Raw genomic sequence first — 6,141 nt, 5'->3', positions numbered from 1 at the left:
TTATCCTACGATGTGTCGTAATAGAGAACTGTATGGGAGGAGATGGGAGAAGGATTTTTCGGAAGGGTATAGAATGTTAACGTTACTGTTTCTCATCAATCTACGACTTGGGCTGAGTGAGTAAGGGGGGGGGTTGGGGATTACATACGGGAAGGGGGTTTTCAGGGGGACACAGCGGGGTCGCCTCCTGGGGAGGGGTGAGAGTAAGGTGTATGTGGGTATATGAAGGTGTAGATGAGTGGCATACGTGTATGTAGCATGCAAGTGGGCACAGAAAGCAAAGGTGATATCAAGTAATTACGTAGTACCGAATGGAGAATTCTGTGTTTGACGTGTCAGGGTCGTTATGACCTTCTTCATGTATTAAGTGTGAATGGTGTCAAGATTATAGTTTTAAGACCGTGAAGAGCTTTAGGGCTTATGTAGAGTGTGCGTTTATAGCCTTTATTGGGCATATTTCATGTGCGATAATTGTATCGCAATGAGAGGTTATTAAATTATGTTTGTGTTGAGTGTTGTGGGTTTTTTAGCGAGTGTACTTGTCTTTATTTTAACATTATATAATGTGCTCATCCAGTTGCTGCGAGATGGAACGCTAATGACTTCCATAAATTGTAATGCCTCGTTAATAAGTTTGTAATGGGACAGTATGGTTTAGTCTCAGATTTTATATAATGTGCTCAGGCGTTGAAAGAGGCTGTAGTAATATTTAGTAATTTTTGTTAATATTTATTTAGTATAAGGGGTTAATTTTGGGAAGAGCATGTATTTGTTTAACTGAGATTGTGATGTAGGTTATTACTGTTTATCTCCTGTGAAGGTTGTGAACCTTTGTCATATGTCAGTCATACTATGTTAACTATACAAATCTGAAAGTTGTATATAGTTTATATTTTATATAGTTTATATATAGTTTATATTGTTTATCATAGTATGTTATATAGAAAATTTTGTGAGTGTATATGGGTAACCTCTTTTATGTCAATTACAATGTGTTGTGAATAATTGGTTAGTGTATGTTCTGTAGGATTGAGGATCCTACTGTACCCATTTTATATCTTTATTTAATATCAAGCTGTAAAGTTTTTAAATAAAATATAAAAAAAAAAAGTATACTGCATGGAACGCCGTCTCATCCTCCCCACAGATTCCACACCTTCCACCCACAATTACCCCTCTGTTTCTTAGTACCTCCCCCGACGGTAGTATGCCATGAAGAAAACGATACGTTACCTCCCTTACCCTAGGCTTTAACTTCAACTTGCTAAACCTATACCAAATACTCTTCCATGCGTACATGGGGAACAATCCCTCAACTGGTACAACAATCCTTTCTTCAAGCAGCCTACACAAAACCCCTACTCGAATTTTCCTGGGTTCCCTAACCAACATCAAAGCCCTCAAAACAGTTTCGCATTCCCTCAACTCCACACCACCATACAACTTACCAAACCTATCATGTACTTTTCCCAGCTGCCCTCCACTCACACCTTCGCGCAAAACCTCCCATTTAAGAAACACACATTTAATCCTCCTTCTCAGATCCATCAACCCCAACCCACCCTGGCGCACAGGTAACATTACAACCTCTCTCCTCAGTCAATCGCACCTTGAACCCCACAAAAAGTTAAACACTCGTCTCAGAATTCCCACAATCGCCGTCCCTGTTAATGGGAACACGGCTGCTACGTGCCAAACCTTACTATACAATAATACATTTATAACAATCACTCATTGTACGAGAGTCAGATGATGAGGTCGCAATGCACCCAGATGCCCCTGAATCCTTTCCATTAATCTATTCGAGTTTTCCTCTCGAGCAGCATCCAAATCATCCTTATAGGCGATACCACAAATTTTTAAAGACACCGTTTGTTTCCTCACAACGTTACATCCCCCCCCCTCCACCCCATCACCCAACCTCATGATCATTGACTTCTCTCTATTTACCTGCATCCCTGTTTCATTTCCGAACTGTTGCACAACATCATCCAAAGCACCCAACGCCATCCCCTCTCGAACCAGGACTGTTGTATCGTCTACATATCCTATTATTCCAGGCCACACTTTCCCGACCTCCCCCACACCTCCACTCGTGTCACATACACAACGTTCAACCATTCTATAGAAGGGGTCCTGAATGCACGCAAACAACATTTGTGACATGGGACACCCCTGCCTAAGTCCCCTACCCATTACAATCTCCTCCCCCAAGCATCCATTAATCTGTACCCTCATCTTAGCTCCATTGTACAACGTGGTTACCCATTTAACTATTTCTTCCCCATAACCCTGTCTCCTAAGTATCGCTTCCAATGCTCCCCTTTCCACCTTGTCATAGGCCCCCTGCCAGTCTAAGGCCAACAACGCCGCCCTCCCTCCCCCCCCCCTTTTGACTCCACAAAATTTCTCAGTATTCCATGACCCTCAATCATCGACCTTCCAGGCAAACCATACTGCATTTTCGAAACCACTCTCCCTACCACACATTTAAACTGATTACCCAAGACTTTAGCGAACAACTTATAATCAGCACATGACAGAGATATGGCACGGTACTCCTTGAGGGTGTGCTTCCCCTTACCCTTCTGGACCAACATTAAAACTGCTGTTGCTTGCTTGTCCCCCATCACACCTTTCTCCTTCATCTGATTAAATAACCTACCCATGAATCCCCTTATCACCTCCCAATGTTGGAGGTAAAATTCAGCCGGGAGACTGTCTATTCCCGGTGCTTTGCCCTTCCTCATTCCCCTTAAAGCCTACTCTATTTCCTCTTCCGTTATTACCCCCCCTAAAGCCTTTCTATCACTATTCCCTAAATTACACGTCACATACTCACACAACTCTAAATCCACATTCTCCACCTTCCCACTTGTCCAATACCCTTCATACCATTTATCCGCATACGCACACATTCCTTTCGTAGTTAGTATCTCTTGACCCATTCTATAACCCCCCGCCATCTCATGTACCTCTAACCTCGGAATAGCTGTAACCCGCTGTCTTTGTTTTTGACATCGCAATACACACGCCGATGGCTTGTCTCCCCAAAGCACCTCCTCTACCCCTGCCTGCACCCTTACCGCTTGAAACCTCTCATTTTGTAACTCCCTCAGTCTCCCCTTGACCTCGACAATTTCATCCATAGGATAGTTGCCCCCCACAGCCCCCTTCCCATAACAGCCCCTTCCCCTGTCCTCTAAATAGTTTGAAAGGCCATATTTTAAATCATTTATACGTTTGCCCACCCCACATAATATTTCCTAATCCTTTCCTTGGCTACACAATCCCACCATTGTACGACATCTACCACTCCCTGTGCCTCCTCGCTAAGCTCCTTCCATAGGACAGAAAATCCCACTAACCCCTCCTCATCACTCAATGCACTTACATTTAATTTCCAGTAACTCCTGTATATTTCTGCAAGCTCCTCCCACCCAACCTCCACCAACACTGCTCTATGATCCGACCATGCTACTTCAACAGTTTTGAAAGATCTCACTACAACCCCGTGAGAAAGATACACTCTATCTAACCTCGCTGCATACCCTCTCCTAACAAATGTATGCTCTGTCTCCCACGCCCCCCCCCCTCGAATGCGTCCCTTAACCTAATATCCCTCAATAAATCTCGTAGGGCCACCGACACATAACCTGCCCCTTTCGGTTCCACATCAGCCTTCCTAATGACGCAGTTCCAATCACCTCCTACTATTGCCACCTCCGGTAATGCACGGAAAAAAAACACAAGGTCCTCACACACAAACTCCTGCTTCACCTGTACGTTATTCTCTGCAGGCGCATATACGCTAATAAAGGCCACACGTTTTCCCATCCACAAACCATCTATGTGCAACACCCTTCCCCCTCCCCCCCCTCACTTCTCTGCAAAACAAACGGGCTCCCCTCCCTGATTAATATACCCACCCCTCCTTTCAAACGGGCAGATGGCAGGGTTACTACTCGAAACCCCTCCATCTCCAACACCCTACCTTCCTTAAAATTATGCTCCTGAAGGAACACAACATCCACTCTAAATTTATTCAGAAACATTCTAAACCATTCTCTCTTTACACTATTACACAAACCATTAACGTTTACTGTCATGCACCGGAGGCCTATTAAAGTTTCCACCCCTGCCTCCTCTCTTCACTCTTCCTATGGGCACCAGAACGTGTGGGACCACTTGTCACCTGCACACTTCCCTCTCTCTCCCCCCCCCCTTCTTTCGGTGCCTCCTGTCATGTCCACCACTACCTTCACCTTCTGCCCATATTTGCTTCCCAGTCCACTGCGCTGGCGTTAGGACATCATCTGAATCCGACGCAGCGGCTCTCTTTCTTGTGACAGGCGCATCCTCCATGGCTTGGTCTGGGGATGCCTCACAATGTACCTCAACCTCCACTGTACACAGTGGCAATGATCTCGGTGACACCTCAGTCACCCTGTCACTCCCGTCGTCCGAATAGTTCTGTTGTTGATGCACCACAGCCTTCAACTCGTCTTCTACCACCTTTCCAGGAGCAGCCACCTCCTCAGGCGGTGACAAGGACTTCAGAACCTCGGCTAATTCCTCCTCAATTTCCAACACTTCCTCCTGTACTTTTTGCGCAACATGATCCACTGGAAGTGTCTCTGGGCCAGGAAACTGGTCATGGGCCTCACCCTCTCCCCCAGCCTTATGCGCCTCATCCACTATCTCGCTCCATAGACGACCACCCCCTCCTTCACGTCGTTGATCATCACCTGCTCCCTCCGGTGTAGAAGCTGATGTCTCCGCCCCTGGGCCAGGAGCTTGTTGCCTCTTCCCACACTCTGCCGCTATGTGATCATATTCCCCACATAGTCGGCATGTATGCCTTTGCCCGGCGTATGACACCATGACCTGTGTCCTGAATTCCTTTAGGTACACGTAAGACGGTATGGGGTGTCGCAATGTCATTTTTAGGTTAAAAGTGCCCTCCGGCATACCTGTGTAGGCACCCGTCACCCACTTACCATGCTGGGCCAAATGAACAGTTCCGTATTCCTCAAAAACTTTTTTGATATCTGTCTCATCAGCCTCAAAGGGGACATTACGCAGTTTATCCATGTATAATGCCTGGATACATCGATCATCCTCACACGCACAGCTGGTGTTGCATCAAGACTTACGTCCTGAAAACAGTTGACCAACGACTCGTAAACCGTTGCTGAGAGCAGTTTCACAAAAAATCTATGTGCTCCGTTCAATGCTACTCCGTACAACTCGCCATCCTGAATGCCATACGTGTCTCTGATGATTTTAGGTAGTAAAACCTGGGCTGAAGCTGGCATTATTGCCCCACTGAGAAGTTCAACGCCGACAGTGTTGATCCTGCGTCTGTAACTGAACGCCATGTTGAATAATGGTAGTTCTTCTGGGCTGACAACAGAGGCGCGACAAGCACCACCTCACACTACTGCAGTCAGGGAACTTAAGTGTGTTTGCGCAGGAGGTCTACACGGCCCAAGAGCGATGCAAACAATGAAAAAATGTGGAACGCTTCACGATTTTGCGTGTCATCCTTGCGCAGGGGCCATGCTAATCTTCTCTGTATCGTTCCAATTTTAGTATATGTACTGCCGAAGCAAGTACCACTGTTCTAGTGGTAACAATAGCTAAATGTGGTCTAGTGGTAACAGCAACTACCACTGGTTTAATGTTAACAGCAGAGGAAAGTTTCATGCAGAGGAGTTACCTGGGAGGAAACTCTTGTACCCATGTCAGTTGAGAGTTCATCAACCACAGTCATTGGGGTTCCCCTGGGTTTTGGTGGTAATATTGTACGTTAATAACTATGTTATTCTTCTCAGTGTGTTGAGAACTGGGCGAGGAATCTTACTCAGCTGATAAAAGAAATTTTTTATTTGCCTGACGCTGAGCTTAGTCTTTGTCCAGGTCTTGGTCATACGTATTCCAGGTAACAAACAAACAAGCACACACACACACACACACACACACACACACACACACACAGGAGCTGAGTCTCGACCCTGCAACCACAATAAGGTGAGTACACACACACACACACAAGTCTCGTCAGTGCGTGTGCGAGTCACGCCTTCTGAGCTCAGCGAATATAAGTGTTTTCGAGGGCTACCCAAGTGATCTGAAGGG

The 6,141-nt window shown here is 45.9% G+C and overlaps 1 non-coding gene across 1 annotated transcript; it reads right to left on the bottom strand.

The window, feature by feature from the left end:
* Positions 1–5,512: 5,512 nt before the first annotated feature.
* On the bottom strand, positions 5,513–5,619 carry LOC128706426 (U6 spliceosomal RNA). The gene has a single exon (XR_008409866.2). It is a non-coding gene; the product is annotated as a U6 spliceosomal RNA (small nuclear RNA).
* Between the last annotated feature and the right edge of the window lie 522 nt (positions 5,620–6,141).

This window comes from Cherax quadricarinatus, unplaced genomic scaffold (genome assembly GCF_038502225.1).
Source record: "Cherax quadricarinatus isolate ZL_2023a unplaced genomic scaffold, ASM3850222v1 Contig223, whole genome shotgun sequence".
Classification (NCBI taxonomy): Eukaryota; Metazoa; Arthropoda; class Malacostraca; order Decapoda; family Parastacidae; genus Cherax; species Cherax quadricarinatus.
This window is presented reverse-complemented; position numbering and strand designations above follow the sequence as displayed.